The following is a 19,287-nucleotide window of genomic DNA, read 5'->3' as shown; positions in this document are numbered from 1 at the left end:
ATGGGAAATGATCCCAAAACAAATCCAGCAATGATTCCTTCTGTGATGAGTTACAATCCTGAAACGTGACGACAAACTCTTGGTAATGTCTTTTTTTTTTTTTTTTTCTTAACTTTGATCATTTATGCATTGGTCTCGTATTTTCAGGAGTTTGTGTTTTATGTCTCTATGATGCGCGTCGGTCTTTTTTTCCTTTGTTCTCAAATCCTCGAGGGGAACACGGCCCGGTTGACGTCGCGCCAAACGGCGGATGATAGCCGGGACGACGTCTCTCGTTGTGGCTGGAAATGTGTGTCGGTACAAGGAGAGGGGTTGTCATGGTAACGTATCAACAGAGGGTACAGAGACATCTCGTGACCATGCATAAATTTTATCGGTTGCTACGGGCGACGCAGCAGGAAATGTAGCCACGCCAGTGCTAGCTTGATTCTTTACATTCCGCAACGAAGGTTGGGACGAACGGGACGTTTTTGTCTTCATGTATTGATGTATTTATCGATTTGTATGTATTTTATGCAAATTTTCGCAAAAACCGTGATGCAGCTATCTGACTCCTGGCTAGTTAGAATCAATATGAGCTAATGGCAAACATGCTACCAATGCTAACTGGGTGTTGCTAACAAATGTGGTGTTGGCGAAGGTCTGCGAAGTCGTCACACAACATTAAAGTACAATAAAGTGCATTAAAGTGAAGGTCTTGGTCTCTATTTTCGAGTGAAAATGGAAATCTTGTCGCTTTTTGGGGATTTATTTACGCAACAACGGTGCCCGGTGCAACTGGAAACCTGACTTTTTGAAAATGGCTCCCAAGGTAGATGTTATCTTTTAAAACACTCTTTCCATCGAGAAGGAAACGACGGGAAGTTTTTTCTGAAATGCTGCTACTGCACATGCTCACTAATGCTCAGAAGATGGAGTCACGACTCGCCATTGTTAATGTTCATATTCTTCCCTGCATGCATGCGTGTGTGTGTGTGTGTGTGTGTGTGTGTGTGTGTGTGTGTGTGTGTGTGTGTGTGTGTGTGTGTGTGTGTGTGTGTGTGGTTTTCACAGTTTCTTCCAGTTCTGTCCAAGTGGACGTCGTATTGAAAATGTTGCCATGGAAACGTCAAATTTTCTCATACAAAAACTGAAAAATTTGAATTTTTTCGCCAGAATATTGTGTAAATGGAGCGTCAATGTCAGATCTCAGCTGCAATTAATAAACAGAAAATTATAGATGAAGTCATTTGTTTATAATTTTTAGAGATTTTCCTCTGAAATCATAAAAAACTCAATACCGCACTTCTGCTTAAGGTTCTTTTTTCATCACAATGTAACTTTTTGTCCACAAACAATGGCGTCTTGTGTATTTTTAAGTGGGACTGGGTTTTGGTTTTTATTGTTTTGTTTCTTGTTTTTTCTCCTCCTGCCGCTAATCTTGTAATCTGAACCATGACATCACACACAGGACATCCTCTGGGGGGTTTCAAAAAATAATAATAAAAAAATCGACCAACGCAAACACGGGACAGAATTCCTCGGGATGGATTACGGCCATTATTGTGAAGAAAAGCGAAAAGGTTGGAAGGGAGGGACGCAAACGCAGTAAAGCAAGGAGTGCGCGGCGTTTTGTGGGAGGAACTTATTTCCCCGCAGAGCAACAATCCCTGCGTTTATGGGAAGTGTCAGGAAACATCCCGGTTCATTGCAGCGCCGCGCATGATGATACCTTTTTTTACGCTCGCTTCACCCACTTTACACAAAAGGCTCTTAAAACGTTAAAACATGGGTTGCAACAATAAAAAAAAGAAAAAAAGAAAAAGATAGTCAATAAGGCAGACGGTGGTACACCTGCAGGCTTTTCTTCAATTAAATGATTAAATAAATAAATCATTAATATATATATATATATATATATATATATATGTATTAAAAAGTGGATTGTTAATCAAGGGAATTTTCTTAATCACTGGTTGAACCTCAGGCTTAAGCTGTATTTGATTACTTTCACAAGGAACTTTTAAAAACATCCCGCTACGAAACAAAAACGCTTCATGGTTTTTCTTCAATGTAAAAAATATTTATTGCGATAAATTACTGCTACAGATTATTATTTACATGACGTGTATAATGTGAATTAAACGCGATTTAAATGTGATTTAAACGTGATTTAAACGTGAAAAATGTTTTTTTTTTGCATTTCCCTCTCAGAAAAACTTTCGCGTTTACGTGGCGCAGTTTCGACAACTTTCTCAGTTTCCATGGAAACGACGGAAACGAGTTAGCGTGCCAGTCGGTTGTTTGTGCAATGAAATCACGTGTGCATGCGGCGAACGATACGTTCTAAACAATAACAAGGGCGAGACGACAGACGTTCTTATCGAATGACAAAGTTGGATCGTTGTTACAAAACGTTATTGTTGTTGTTGTTGTTGTTGTTTTCCATCCACTCACACGTGTTCTGATGTCCTCGTGTTTCATGTTTTTCTAGTTTTACTTTCTGCTTCTCGGCGTTCGCTTCAGCCTCCTGTCCTCCCCCGATTGTTGTCGGCTGTGCGTCATGTCGTCTCGGTCTGAATGTTTGTGTTTTCCCCCGGAACTGTGACATCATCAGCTCATCTCTCCTTGTTTGCCCCGGTGTATCTTAAGATCCTGTTTTTCTTCCTCCGGTTGATTATCTGTTGTTTTTTTTTTTCCGTTCAGCAAATAAGTTTGGACTTTAGCTTTAAAGCCCTATTTGTTTTTGTTTTGGGGGGGGAGGATTTGTGTCTCTTTTATTAAAGCATTCCTCCCGTCTGTGTTTACAGATGAAGACTATTGAGATATAAACTGAACTGAACGTCTATTATAAATTTGTCCATTCCTCGCTGGAAGACAATATTTAGTTTTTATCTCCGATACGGCGAGAAGTGTCTCGGCGGTTGTCGTCTCCTCGTCGCGGTATCTCGCCGGTGAAGGCTCTGTGTTCACGGTATCCGTCGCCGCGTCGAGGCTATCCTGACTGCTACTCGTGGCGTATGGGATTACAGAGATACCGAGCCCCCTCCACCTCACCTCACCCCCCCCACCCCACCCCACCCACTCCCATACAAGATTACAGAAGCCGGCCTGCTCCCCCGGTTGTTTATGTCCGGGAGCGGCGGTGGAGGAGCCGGCAGCCGGCGGGGGAATCCTGCACGGCGGCGGTAATCTGGGCTTCGACACGCCACATGAAGGACGGGCTTATCTCCGGGGGGGCTCGGAGTGAAACAGCAACTGGGAAGAGAAAGGGGGGGGACGGGTGAGGGTGAGGAGGGGTGGGCGGGGGGGGGGGCTCTAATGCTGAATGGATCTTTTATGGGAGCAGCGTGTGTTCGGCGGTGCATTTACACCTCGATGTTGCAGAGTGATAAAAGCTCACAATGCATGCAGAATGCATTAGGATCCTGAACGTGTGTGTGTGTGTGTGTGTGTGTGTGTGTGTGTGTGTGTGTGTGTGTGTGTGTGTGTGTGTGTGTGTGTGTGTTTTGCAGCAGAGTCGATCTCGCTGACGTGCAGATTTTTTTTTCAGCTGATTTTTTTTGAGGCTGAAAAAACTGGAACTTGGACGCCTCGACCCCTCGTCACCTATAGATCGTGCGCGTCGCATTTGAACGTACCGATTTGCATTCGCGTTTCTCGGGATTCTCCGCAGCGCTAACGTTGAATTCTATCTCGTACAGCAGCTTGTGTTCACGCGTCGCCATACCGCCACTTTCCCAGTCCAGCGCTGGGAGTTATTTAGTTAGTTAATAGGGTGACAATCGGTTTTACAATCACTTTGATTTACTGGAAGATGCGCGATAGTTTTATAATAAATAACTTGACTTTATCGCAAGATTTACAGCCTTTATTCGAAAGCTATAAATAGATAAGGTTTATTGATGAACAATATCTCGGGAACGTCAACAATGTGAACGTTTATATAGAGTCGCACTGTAAACGACTCCAGTCGCTCATTGAAGTTGACTTTTGACGTCCGTTGTTCATTTGTGATGAATAAAATATTTAAAGACCTTATAGAAGCTTTCTGCTTCTTTCCAACACACTGGAGAACGATAAAGAAACCCCGGTGGCCAAAAGTGGTATTACAAGTTAGGAAAACTCGCTCAAACCTCTCCTTAAATGTAGCGACGATTTAAATTCAGATGTTATCGATAAAAATCATGAATCGCTGGTTGATGGTAATAAATCAACACGTATAACATCGATTATTATTAGAATTACTGAGCATGAGCAAAAACAACCCAAAAAAACCAAACCTATTTACTCCGTATTTATCCGTTTGAACTTGTTGTCGTGTCACGATTTTTTTGGTTTTTTCATAACGTTCCGCGGTGCACTTCAGTTCTTCAGCCTGTCTGATCTCGCCAAGGAACAATTATGAGGTTTTTACACCCTGTCTCCTCCCTGACGATATCTCCTTGGCCCTGCGTAACCCCCGCCCCCCCCCCCCCCCCCACCCCCCCCCCCCCCCCCCCCTCCCACCCCTCCATGTTCCCGATAGGGTTACTATTTCATTTCCCCCATGCTTTGTGTACGCCGCGTAACAAATCCCAGCTCTGGGGCGGATCCTTGCGTAACAATGAGCCGCCGCAGCAGATATCTGTGTTTTAACTGGCTTCTGCCCGAGGACCTCGTCTGGATCGCAGCCAAAAACAATTCATTCACGCTGGAGTTCCTCGCACGCCCATGTTGTCTCACGCCTTTATTTTGGAAACTCTGCGGAGCGGCCTCATTCATCACCGCTGCAAACATTTTCAGTTGTTGGTTTTTTTTTACTCTCTCGCTGCGCCACCTGAATATAAATAATTCAACCGTAAGCTATTGCAGATGTTTGTGGATACCCGGCGATGATGACAGTCATCAGGAGGCATAATTGTTATTTATTTTCGCGGCGCGCTTTAAAAGTTCAGCTCGCGGGACTGTTTCCCGCCGCCGCGCTCGGTTCATTGAGTTCAGCGAGTTCGACTGTAAACACTGTCGCACCCCCCCCCCCCCCCCCCCCCCTCCAGCCCCACCCCCACACACATCCACCCCCCCCGGCCTTCTGCAGGTTTTAATCAAATCTCTCCACGTCGGCTTCCTCCTGCGTTTCTTCTTCTGTGGGCAGAGAGGATACGTCTTGGTTTTCATAATTACCTTGTTGTCTCTCTCTCTCTCTCTGTCTCTCTCTCTCTCTCGCTCTCTCTACCTGCCGCCCTGTCCGCCACTTTATCAGGCTCTGGCATCGTTTTGCTGGACAAGCTAATATTACTCATCTAAGTACTTTTTTTTTTTTTTTTTTTTTTTTTTAGTTCCTTCAGTAATGATTTAAGGTGTCACCGATGAGCCGCAGACAGTCTGGCCTTCATTTTGTCGACGAGCTCGGGGAGATAAGAGCACCGCGTGGGCGTATTCGTGTCTCCACACACACACACACACACACACACACACACACACACACACACACACACACACCCATTCAAAAGTCGGGCGGCTATCAGCTTAAAAGGTGGGACAAGCTCAGCATCTGGCATCGTCCCCAGCTCCGCAAATTTTATGCCTTTTCTGATTAGATAGGACGTAATTGACCCGCTGCGACGAGCCGCCACCTTTGTGCAGATTTCGCCCGCGGAGGGTCGAGAACAGAGTGGCGTGGCTGTCGACGCGCGTTTGTGGGAAATATGGAGGCCGAATGGGACGCGGCGAATTAGCTTGATGGCGTTTCGATTGAAACTGTCAAAGTGTTCGGAGCAGCTCACTGTGAGCGGTTTGCAGGGAACAATACGGGATAAACACAAGCGAGAGCTACACTTGGTAGAACGCCACCAACGCCGCGTTCCTTTTTTTGCAGAACGGCGTTAGCATCGCGAGCATGTTATCCATTAGCTCATATCGTCGCCAAGTTGCCACGCCACTGTGTGGAACGCTGAGCAGGGAGCGTCTCCATGTTAATGGAGGCCGTTCTCCTTTGATCTCCTCCACAAGGTGCCTCTCCCATCCGCTTTGTATGGGACATTCTTTCACAGTTTTTTTGGGGGGGGATCTATTCGGAAACGACTCGTCGTCAACGTCCCCAAAAATCTAACCGATCGGTTCTTGGGTGATGACAAATCATCCCTGAAGATTTCATGCAATTCTGGTGAATAGTTTTTGCAAGAAGTGGATAAAATTCATAACATACAAACCATTAAAAAAAAATAAAAAAGACTAGATGGATAAATAAATGCAGACGAAAACAAAACCTTCAACTTTTATCTTTATGAGCTGAAGAGGCGTTGAAGAGGTTTTCCCTCCACGCCGTCGGTTGCACCTTGAGCCTGCAAGTCTGGATTGTGTTTCCTCCGGGGCGAGCGAGAACTCGACGTACTCGGTTCACGCCGTCTCCGGTGACGGGTTCGGCCGAGGTCGCCGCAATATAAAACTGATAATAACGCTTTCTCCGCTCTCAAAGCCGCAGGCATGAGTATACGCCTCTATATGCAATATTTACACATGCAGAGGGATGTTTCCCACTGGGGGGGGGGTTTGGGGTTAAGGGGGGACATGCTTTGTTTTTAATTGTTGTGTTTGCAGTACAACCTGAGAAGACAGTCATTGTACATACAGGACTTTTAGTGCAGGTTTGCATATTTCCATTTAACTATATGATGTAATAAAGTACGACTGCATTCTTCATCCTGCAGTTTAAAAGCACATCTGCAGCGTTTCTGTGGCTTTTAGAAATAAAAGAAAATTCAGTATTCAGGCCTTGTTTGCGCAACGTTTGAAGTGAGAACAAATAATTTTTGTGTTTTCGTTCTGAAAAGTTTGACATTTTACATGGCGACAGTTTGAAAATGATGCAGAGCCACAAGTTGGCGCTGTTCTTGTTTGTTTTTTTTCTCCTTTTGGTTAAAAACTACAAAATAAGTCGGAGTATTTCCGCAAAGTTGGGTTTTCACACCCGTTTCCATGGCGACAAAGTCGGAGCGTTTCAGGAAAGTAGCATTTTACACATAGAGTGAGCATTTCAAAAAAAAATTGCTGTTTTGAAAAAGTTGCAGAAGCTAAAGAAACTCATTTTTGACTTCATAATATGATCAGATAATAGCCAGTTTGTTTTTGTTGTTGTTGTTTTTTATTGATTTGAGCTGGGGAAAAAAATCTACATTTTCACACAAAAGAAAAAGTCCATTCAATATTTTGAAAAGCATCGTTTTTATCTATCAACATCAAGACTCCTTCCCTTCACGTGATCCTTGAATCGTCTAAAAACAGTCAACTACCCGATGGAGCGCGTTTGTCTCCATATTGAACCGCGCTGCCGCCCTGATATCTGTCTGGAGCTGTAAAAAACAAAACAAAACAAAAAAAAAACAAACTTGTCATTGCAGCGCTGCACTATGTGAAGAATGTGCGAGTCTGTGGCACAATGCGGGGAAACCAGTTTGAGTTTCATCCCTCGGCAGCGCAGAGTTTTAAAGCAAAAGCTGTTTGCAGTCTGCAGCAGACTCACCGGCGAGATCAATGACAGGAGGATTACGTTGGGGTTTTTTTTTCACCCCCCCCCCCGGGTGGAAAAGAACAAACTATACGTGAAGCCGGTTGAAGGAAATGCGATTTCAGTCCTGACGTGTAGAAATCTCATGTTGTAATGATGAAATTAATCTCTGTCTATTTGCGGGTCAGAAACAGTTCAATTTGATCTCGACTGGAACAGATTGTTGAATTTATTGCATGAAAAGTTATGAAAAATGACCTATACTAATATTTCCCTTAGTTTCAGTGTGAAGAATTGACGTTAAATTATAAAAATGTCAACATTTAATCAAATATTGTTTGAGAAACTGCTATTTACAGATGCAAATACATTAAAATGCCCAACAAATAAATACATTTGGTGGATTTTATTCCACATCCTTTGCATTCCGGTATCTTCGACGTGATTTTGTTGAGTTATATTAGCTTTTCTCACCAAAACACCGCCACAAACAAAACGTAGTTCATGTATTCATTTGTAGTTTCCAGCCCCCGATTGACTATAATACAGCATCTCTCATTCACAAAACATGGCCAAAGGTGCTTTTTACATAAAATTACCCAATCAGTGAAGCTTGTAAAAAAAACAAAACGAGTCCAGATATTAAAATGAAATGCAGTTGATAAAAAAGAAAAAGTGATGAGCATTAAAATGAAGGCAACAGAAATTCGAGATCAAAAGCAGGAGCTTGCATGAAAACCTGAAGGCTTATTGAGAAAAGCGGCGGCATTAAAATGCGTCTGGAGATGTTTTGTAAAGAAGATGCGAGCCGACAGTTTGTACCGAGCAGATAAACAAAATGCTGCTTCGCCAGGCTTTTCATATTTGCTCTCCGGTATCCACGTCGTTTTGGATGCTTGGAGGAAATATTGTTGTTATTGTCCATCGACTGAGCGTCTGCTGAAGATATCTTTACTACGCCTGCATTCGCAGCGTTTTCGAAAAGTTGCATCTTCCCCCGTTTCCATGGAGATGGATTCTCAGCATTTCTCAAAATGTTGAGCTGTCCACATTTCCATGGGGATGGAGGCTGACCGTTTTCAAAAAGTTATATTTTACCCCATTTTCACAAAGAGGGAGCATTTAAAAAAAAAAAAAAAAAAGTTTTCCCTGTTTCCAAGGAAAAGGAGTTGGAGCATTTTCGAACATTTTTTTTTAAACCCCTATTTCTATGGAGACGGAGTCTCAGCATTTTTCAAAAAGTAAAAAAAAAAATTTAATGTTGCATTTTCCATCGAGAAGAAATTGGAGCATTATCAAAAAGGAAAATTTCCCCCCTTTTTTACAAAGTTGGAGTGTTTTTTTATAGTTTCCCTGGATGAAGTCAGAGCATTTTCAGAAAGTATCACCCCCCATTTTCATGGAGATAGAGTTGGAGCATTTTCGAAAACTTACATTTCCCCCAGTTTCCATGGAGACAGAATCTGATTATTTCAAAAAGACATTTTTTTTTTCAGTTTCAATGGAGACAGAATCAACACTTTTTGAAAAGTTGCATTTCCCCTAATTTCTACTGAGGAGTATTTTCAAAAAGTTACATTTCCCCCAGTTTCCATGGAGACAGAATCGGATTATTTCAAAAAGTTTTTTTTTTTTCAGTTTCAATGGAGACAGACTCAGCATTTTTTGAAAAGTTACATTTTCCCTCATTTCTACCGAGAAGGAGCATTTTGGAAAAGTTGGTTTTCTCCTCATTTCCATGGAGATGGCGTCTTTGCATTTTCAAAAAGTTGGTCTGGATGGTCGACCGTACAGACGCTAATGCACTGCCTTTTAGGTACGTGCATAAAAATACTTTTTCTTTTTCTTTTTCAGAAATCGTGCCAGCCACATAATAATACAAAGACATAATTTCAGCACAACTCGAAACAAAATGTGCACAATAAGAGGATGCGTGATTAAAAAAGTGTGCGACTGGGAACGAGTCGATTTGGCTTCCCGTGCAGATTAAATAAACCTTGAACTTTGAACCGTGGCGGAGTTAAGTTAACGATGTGCAGAGTGTCGGGGGACGAAATATCCAGCCTGGTGGTCAAACAGGGTATTGCACCCTGCGTGCCAGACGTCGTGACACTAAACTATAAAACTATCACGTCTCACGTCTCCTCTTTTCCCGTTAAAACAAAATGTCGAATAGAAATCATGTGCGAGATACGAATCGTCCAACCTGAGAATGCAAGAATCTCGCATTTTCCCACGATCCGATTTTTAATTTCAACAAGGATTATTATTATTATTATTATATATACATATTTCTTTTTTTTCTTGAAAGGGCAAAAAGTGATCTTAAAACTTGGGTTTTAATGAGAACGTGACCTTTTCCGGAGAACCCCAACAATAACTGGGCCGGCTGATTTAAACAAGGATCCATATGAAAGGGGGAGGAAGAGGAACTCATTATTCTGTGACTTACAACAGAGAGCGAGCGAGAGAGAACGAGAGAGAGAGAGAGAGAAAAGATTTTAAACGATCAGAATTCCAGTCACAGAGCATCGGGGCTTATACGCCGGGTCTTTCTTTCGTTCTCTCGGAAGCAGACGAGGGTTTGTGCAGCTCCGTCGGCACGTTGCATCATGAAAACACACTAAAGCCTCGGAGGGAAGTGTCGGAACAGCAGGAGGGATCAAACCGTGCGCCCTGCTGCTCGGTACAGTGTGCGTTTTTTATTTTATTTCATTTTATTTATTTATTTATGTACTCGCCCACAATGCACCTCTCCACTGCAACATACGTTCCTCTGGCAGGTTTCATCTGGAAGATCTGCGGCGTCGAGGAGCCAAAAGCAGGTGATCATGAATGATAATGCGGCCGAAAATTAGCCGCTATTGTGATCCCTGTGTGCACCGGGGCGCAGCGCGAATGCAAATGACGTTTTTTCTTTCTTTTTTTTTTTTTCCACCCTGCATTAATCCGAGACACGGCGATTGAATTGCAAATGCACTAAAGTAACTGTTTTTAAATTCATTTAAAAGGCTTTGAATAGTAATCGCCGTCTCTCCTCCCACACTGCCGACACACAAAGAGTCAGGGGTTGTTTTTTTTTTATGTGTTGTTTTTTTCCCGTGTATTTTTCACGCGTCGTCGCAGATCCAGTTTGGTCCACTGCGTGACGACGGTCATTTCGCCGCCGTGAAGGTGATTCGCGATCTTAAATAATCGTTTCACAGACCGAACGGGCAGATTCCGCGCCGACTCGGCGTGATTACGCAATCGCGTCAACTCCAATGCTCCTTATCATGGCGGCCACTTCAACACTTCCACGGGTTAAAAAAATAAATAAAGTGGGTTGGAAAGGACATAGGAGGGACTATTAGGACATAGGAGGGACTATTAGGAGATAGGAGGGACTATTAGGACATAGGAGGGACTATTAGGAGATAGGAGGGACTATTAGGACATAGGAGGGACTACTAGGACATATGAGGGACTATTAGGAGATAGGAGGGACTATTAGGAGATAGGAGGGACTATTAGGACATAGGAGGGACTATTAGGAGATAGGAGGGACTATTAGGATGACATAGGAGGGACTATTAGGGCATAGGAGGGAATATTAGTAGATAGGAGGGACTATTAGGAAATGGGAGGGACTATTAGGAGATAGGAGGGACTATTAGGAAATAGGAGGGACTATTAGGAGACAGGAGGGACTATTAGGAGATAGGAGGGACTATTAGGGCAGAGGAGGGACGATTAGGAGATAGGAGGGACAAAAAGGACATAGGAGAGACTATTAGGACATGGGAGGGACTATTAGGACATAGGAGAGACTATTAGGACATAGGAGGGACAATTAGGAGATAGGAGGGACTATTAGGACATAGGAGGGACTATTAGGACATAGGAGGGATTATTAGGACGCACCCACAGATCGGTCCAGAGAGAAACCAGAAGTCTCCGCCGCTTTAGCCCGACATCATATCGTCTTCAGAACAGATGTCAGAGTCTTCCTCACTACTTCTTCCTGCACATTTTCCAACTTTTCTCTTTCTGCATCTAAATCTTCTTGTTTGCACGGTCGGCTTTGTTTGTTTACTGTGAACATATGTGGCGCTGAATGTGAGGAGACCACTGCAGCATCCATACATCCAACTGGATTTTATATTTCTTTTAATTGGCCAAGAAGGTTATGTTTTTGCCTGCATGTATTTATTTATTTATTTATTTATTTATTTATTTATTGGTCTATCTGCATCTATGCAGGTATGCATGTATTTTACTTTTCACAAAAACTCCTCATGGAGGAGATCAGCGTCTGTTGCCATGGCGACGCTCCCTGCTCAATTTTTTTCGCCCAGCGATGTAAGAAATGTGGCGAAGGTGTGGCGCTCTACCGAGTGTAGCTCTAGTGTGTTTTCGTCACCCCAATAAACAATGGATTTGATTTATTATATGACCTTTTTTCTTATTTATTTAGTTTTGCAGATTTTAATCCCTTTAGCATTTGGAACTGAGAATGAGTTTGAAAATTGCTCCTTGAAGTTATTAATTTACAAGGATTTATCTTTGGAGGGACTCGGTGAAGCGCTTCCTACGCTCAGGTAGAAATGTATTATGTTGGCGAAGGCCGAACGCCAATACAGGAGAAGTGCAAAATAAAGTTGATCCAATGAAAAGGGTGAGAGAGAATGTGAGTGGTTTTAAAGGTTTTCATACTCTTGATTGCTTGAGATTAAGATTCTCAATTGCTGCAATGTATGTTTCCGATCAACTACTGTTTATTGCCTTTGTGTCTGAATGGTGCCATGCCTGTTTCAGTAGAGCAAAGGTTGCGCAATTAAGATTAATTTGCATTTCTTGCACTTTACTTCTTCTCACACCGGTTCAAGGCAATTTGTTTAAAGTTCAATTGTACATCATTGTCCAAAAGTGGCCATTAAATCTGTGGTTCTCGATGTGGTTTAAGCCATCAAGGTATCCCCTACTTGCTTAAAGAAGAATTGGACGCGAGGATCAGCGACCATCTTTAACGAGGAGGAGGAGGAGGCGTCGCGACAATACCAGAGGTCCTGCTAACAAATTGCTCCTCACAATCACATCACGAGCACTTCAATCATCTGCAATAACACTAATCAAAACCTTTTCAATCAGATCGCGGGGTGGTAATCTACAACCAGGAGCAAGATTTTAATCTGTTTGGGGCTTCGGATGTCGTCGGAAAAACGTGTTAATGCTTGTGACTAAAAATCAAAGGCGATTCTTTATGGAAAATGCAGGTTTATATTGTTTATCCACCGACTATGTTGTTGTTATATAGTGTTAACTATTCCTTTGTCCTGCTTGGACGAGTGACTCAATGCGCCCCCTTGTGGTGCAAACTAGTAATGCAAGACTGAATGGCCTTGTTTAGGTTGCTGAGACGACACTGGGGTCGTTGTACCTTCATATAATCCACATAAATCTACTTTTACGCAAAAAAGACTCGCGAAAAGTACATTTAAAGTCAAATCGTACCTTGGATTGACCGCCCGTGTCGTATTTGTTCAGTAAACACTATAAACTCAACAGTTATCGGAGAGCGAAACCTTTCCGGAGTTCTGCTCGTCGCAATAAGTCACGGGAGTTAATGGGGAAAAGCCGACGGTTGAAAAGAGGATTACGATGTCGTTAATAGCAGAGCTCGCGTGACATTTAAACTCCATGAGTCACGTTGGATTGTCGGGACCTGGTCACACCTCGGCTGCACACGTCGCCTGGAAATGTCACAGCTCAGCGTCTGTATCTGTGTCACACACACACACACACACACACACACACACACACACACACACACACACACACACACACACACACACACACACACAGACGCAGCCCGACAGGGGCTAATTGAAGCCGCGCCACCGATTACGTAACGTTAAAATCTTGCGTTTCCTTGTGTCATTTCGAGAGGAAGACGCATGTTTGTCGATCGCAGCGCTTCAGGAGAGTCGTTCAGACTTCGTTCGACTTTATAGCCTGACTTCTTCCGCCGGCTGCAAGTCGAAGGTCACGGCGCCACTTCTTTATGTTTCCAGGTTTCGCAAACGCTTCCCTTGTCGAGTCCCAACGCCCGGAAGTTGCTCCACCAATGTGCGGAAACATTGTCACGCACCGGAGTGAATCTCAACCCTCGGCAGCAGCTGCGACGTCCGAATCGAAAATGGGATCTACGGAGCCCCTGAAAGGACTTGGAAAAAAAAAAAGAAGAAGAAGATCTCGGATTCTCGCAATAACTCTTGTAAGATCTCACAAAACTATATTGTTAAATATGGGCATCGTGTATGTGATCGACTAAGTTTGTCCTTTCAGGGACACCGTACCTCCCACTGTTGTTGAGAGAAGCTAAAGCTAATGGAGGACACCCACCCGTACAAGAGTTTTATTGCGTTTTATTTTGAAATCGGGCAAAAACATAAAGACATTCAAGCAGTGCTTAGTGAAAGAACATGCTTTTGCGAGATCCTGAGAAAGTTTTTTTCCTCTTCTTTTCCATGTCCCTTCAGGGGCTCTGTAGAATCGGAATCATAAAAAAAAGTGTCAATTAGCGGATGCAAGATTAGAACTAGACTGAACAACCTGCATCAAACCAGCACCGTGGTGGTTTGAAGCCTCATCGCTGTCCAGAAGTGACTGAATCATCCGCGAGTAACATCAATAAAAACTCCTCGTATCCGTCAACGCAGGAAACGCTCATCAAACCCAATCAAAACTTCTTCTTAAGCTCCAAGAAGGCAGACTTGAGAGTTTTGAGACCCACGCTTCAGCGGGCGAGAAGGTAAAATATGTGAGTTTTGCACTTCGTCGTCCCTCTCTCTCTCTCTCTCAAAAAAAAAAAAAAAACTCCCGGCATTCATCCGTGTGATGGGATGATAAAAAGCAAGAGATGTGGTGGAGTGAATGAGGCACGAAGCGGCAGCCGGAGCTTGTGTTTTCCTTCAGCAGACACTTAAATCTCCTCACGTCTCCGCGGATGATTTGATTCCACACCTGGCAACTTTTATGACCTTTCCCTCTAACTAGGCAATATCCCCATAATGGCCCCTGTCTTTAGTTTTCTGGCAGCTACATAAACTCTCCCTGTCGCTCTCTTTCTATTTCAACCTGATTTGATTTGATTTACGTGGGTTAAGGTTATATAAAGCATCTGTTGCGCCGTCTGATTGGGCGATGATGTCGGTGAGGAGCGGAGACGGTCCCGTGGACAGTCTCTCGCCTCGTAGATCAGCGGCTTTAAATCACACGGGCAGCTAAAAAAAAAAAAAAAAAAAAAAAACATTCTTAAAGGGCAGTCGGGAGTGCACGGGGGAAAAAAAAAAAGAAAAGGTGAAAAAGAGAGAGAAGGGTGGTGATTAGATAGAGAAGAAGGTCTGAACATGGAGCCTTTTGAACACGGAGGTGTTGGTCACTTCACCCAGAAACTCCTTATCTTGATGTGTCTCGGCGGATTGTGGATTTTTTTTGTTTTCTTTTTTAAAATAGCGCCTTATTAAATTCACTCAAGACCAAAAACCCACATGAGCTGTCGTGACACCAAACTTATCAGATTATCATATTTGTGTTTCTCTTTAAATGACCCCTCGATGCTATTTGTTATCTACGCTCTCCTCTCTGCTGCCCCCTGCTGCAGTGGAGGAGATACAGCAGCCAGCCTCGACTAGCTTGTTCAGGGGTGCCATGTGATTTTTTTTTTTTTTTTTAAGTATAAATATGAAAACTGACAGAGGCTGATCTAAAAACACCAGATTGGCAAAAATGACATTCAAAACCGCCCTTGGTCAGAATTAATTAATGCATATGGGGAGGTCACATAACGCAACACCTTTCACAATAAAACAACGAGTTCAATTTATGTGAAGTGATACTCTAGACACGTAAACTCCAAAAAATGTCCAGATGATGACAAATTGTTTTAATCCTGAATAAAAATATGATATCCAGATACAGGTGATTAAGTTTAATATGTATATTTCAGAATAGACTGGCAAATCCTTGCAGTTACAAAAGAATCAAAAGAAGGAAAGACTTTGCATTTGTCCATATCTGCAGTTTAATATGCTACGTTTGATTTGTTCGGCCCTCCAGAGGTCAGGGTAGGTTGGATGTGGCCCCTCAACTAAAATGACTGACACCCCTGATCTTGTTATATAATTTCAAATTTATTTCAGCGTATAGAGACCCGATGGATGGTTTCACTCTCGGTGGAGATGTTTACAAAGATTCACTGTCGTCAAATGAATCCTGATTAAACAACAGGCTTGGATTACACTGCTCATGCATGCTGAGGCGGTTTGCATGTGTAATTTGGGGTTTTGTGAGTAAATCTGACCAGCAAACATGGAAACAGGCAGAATACCTTTGAGACGTGTTGCAAAAGATAAAAAAAAAAAAACAACCCGCCTTTTTTGACTGACCCTAAAGCAAACACAGTGTCATTTATTATGAGCAAATTATACACTTTCTTGTTGTTCTTGAGCTATAAAATTAATTTACAGACCTTTTGTTGATGCGATTTTAAAAGCATATTAAAGTTTATGTTAAATGCTTGCCTGTTCAGTTTTTATACCGCTTTATATGACTATCTTGTTAATCCTCCGCCAGGGATTTCCTCATACTTTCTCTGTTCCTCCTCACACTTACGTGAAGTTTATAAGGCTCTTAAGATAACAAGAGGAACATAAAAGTAAATGAAATGAAGATCGAAGTGTCCTGTTTACATTTGATTGCATAAAGATATAAATTAGACTTCAGAGGAAATAAAATAGAAGCAACACTTTAGTAGATTTTTTTTTTTTTAAAGCAAAACGGCAGATGAAACACAAGGCAAAAAAAAAAAAAAAAAACTTTTAGCAGTGCAGAAAGCTTACAGGCATGGGAACAGAGCTTGCAGATGTCCCTTTGGACGCACTGGGGAATACAGGCTGGTATCAAACCTCGCCCGGGGCTCTAACCTTTGTTCTCCGATATCAAAACCATACAGTGGTGCTGCACGGGATCGGAATCCGAGGGTAACATTGATATTCAAGACAAAATAGCAGCAGTGGCCTTTGAAATAATCTCCTCCCGCGCAAAGACCCTCCATTTTCATTCTGAACGCACTGCATTAGGACACACGATATCGCAGCGCGGAGCGGCGGGGGGATTTCAAATCGATGTTCACTTTGAAATCCGACCCAGTAAAAAAATTCTGCTTTGGCTCGATTTCCACCAGGCGCGATGGTGATCTGGCACACAGCGTGTGCGTGTTGGACGTGTGGTTTTGCGCATGTAGAGCACGCCGTGTGTGTAGCAGGAAATTCTCAGTGGATTCCTCCCAAGGGGGGGGCGTGAGGAGCGGGATTGGTGGGGGGGGGGGGACGGGCTGACAAACATTATTCAAATGACGCTTCTCTGCTTCCTTTTGCATATTTTTCTCTCTTTTTTTAAAATTCCTACCTCCAGCTGCACGCTAAAACCCGGCGTTTAGTGGCAGCAGGAGTGTGTGTGTGTGTGTGTGTGTGTGTGTGTGGGGGGGGGGGGGGGGGGGGGCGTTGGGTCCATATTTATCCACCTTCAGCCTCCTGGACCCGTTTACACAACAATTCAAGTGAAAACGCATCATTTTTTTTGTGTTTCCACGGCAACCTTTTGCAAACTCTGTCCCTTTAGAGATTCAGAAAACGTTGTAGTTTTCATGTTGGGCCACTAGTGGGTGCTGTTGGGTTGGGTTTTTTTGTTGTTGTAATTAAACCACACATACACTACAATACATTATAAACAATGGGAGAACACAGACATTCTCTTGTCCGTCTACTGAGCATGTGCAGAACAACCATTCACTATGGCCGTGGTGCGCAGTGTCAGCGTTTTTCCTGTTTCCACGGAGATTAATTTAAAAAAATAAAATTCCACCTTGAGAGATGTTTTTTTGTTAGTTTTTTTTCAAAACTTCTCATGACTCTGACCAACACGTCTGAACAGAATGAATGGGGAAAAGGATGAAGAGTAAGAAACGGGGGGGGGGGGGGGGGGGTGGGGGCCTCCTGCAAAGCTGTCTCTCTCGGACATATTGCGCTTTGATGGGCCGGCTTTCATTTTTTTTTTTTTTTTTTTTACTGCCGTTTTTCTTCGCCGAGCCGCAGCGGTATTAAAGCCCTCAATCTCTTGCTTGATATTACAGGACTCGCAGCAGATTGTGATAAACAGGACCTCGCGCCTTCTTCCTAGGCACTTCCTCTCTGAACATCTGTCGGCGCGTCACGCGGTGACAAGAAAAGCAACGTAATTATAAAGCGGCGGCGAGAGGCTCGCATACCTCCCGCGTTTTTTAAAGTAGGTGTCGCTTTGGCAGATGAACAGTCGGCCCTGGAAGGAAGTGAGCGTGTGCGTGGGAGGCTGGGCGCACATAGCTGAGGCCTCTTTGTTGTGTTTTTTTTGCGGCGCTCACGAAATACAAAATAACTTCGCGCCCGCAGGTCAGGTTTGTCACGTTGCGCCGAGCTGAATCACACTTGGGCGGTACGGCGTTGCGCCACCGCCGGGCTCCGCGTTCCCGTTCCTCGTCATCACTTCAGGCTGGGGAGTCGTGATTGTGTGCACGTCCATCACACGGCCAGGTTGGGCTGTCAGCGGGGGGGGGGGGGGTCAGTTTTCTTTCTCCGCCTTCATTGAAGGATCTGATATAATGAAAGGTTCACCGGAGGGGGGGGGGGGGTTTCCCCGTCTGTCCAACTATGTAGAAAATAGACTGCTGCAGGCACGTCAGGCTTTGCTGTGATTTAGCATCGCAGAACCTGCAGTCCAGGTTTCTGGTGAAGATGAGAAATGCCTGAAAAGGTTTTTCCACCTATTTCTTTTTTTTAATGACTTCTGAAGATGAAAACGTGATCAACAATGCTGGTGATCACATTCACACTCTATTGGGAGGAATTCAAGGCTCAAGGACATGCTAGGCCCTTCATTTTTTTGCATTTGTTTCAACTTTATTGTTTATTTTTAAGTCAAAAACAGAAATACGTCTTTGACACGGCTCATCACAGTTAAAAAAAAAACAGATAAAATCAGTGCAGCCTCTGTTGTGCTGCTTTAAAACGGTTCCAGCAGACGGGATGAAGGACGTCTTGTCGGTGTTTTTCCAGCGCTATGCGCTAGTGACATGCGAGCAATGTTAACTTAGTTTCGCGAACAAATGGATTTCAAAGTATATTTGACACATTTGGAAGGATTATTAAGTATATTTGACACACAAGTATATATTTCATTATGAAAGAGTCTTTATTGCATACCGCAACATATATTTATGGACATATACTAGAGAAATATGTACATTGTACAGGATTTATCTTATCAAAACAGTTCTGAAATAACGTCCGTAGGAAAGTCGTCCTGCAATCGTGTCACATATACTTGAACTCCAGTCAACCTCAGTCATAAATCATGACTGACGGGACTTTAACCAACTCAAACTTGCACCTCTTCCTGAGAAACAAGCCCCAGGTTACGTAACAGCCCATTTCCCTGACTGACGCACTGTACGTGTCACTCCCACACACAACACACACTCACACACACACTTGGGTCAAAACACCACAGCCCCTGGCTGCCGTTGGGCAACTCCAACCAACATACCCGAGTCACCTTTATGGAGCAATAACGGAGCGTTCCCATCGCTCCACGCAGACAGGAAGAGGGTGTGAACCCACGTTTACGGTCCCAGGTAGGCGATAAGTGCGGAGTCCACGCCCAGGCTGGCGAATCCTTCACAGAGCGGCGGCGGGTTCAAGGGTCAACATGTAAAAACGCACAATGTAATCTGCAGACAAACAGCC

Source organism: Blennius ocellaris, assembly GCF_963422515.1.
Source record: "Blennius ocellaris genome assembly, chromosome: 19".
Classification (NCBI taxonomy): Eukaryota; Metazoa; Chordata; class Actinopteri; order Blenniiformes; family Blenniidae; genus Blennius; species Blennius ocellaris.
Note: the sequence above shows the minus strand (reverse complement) of the source record.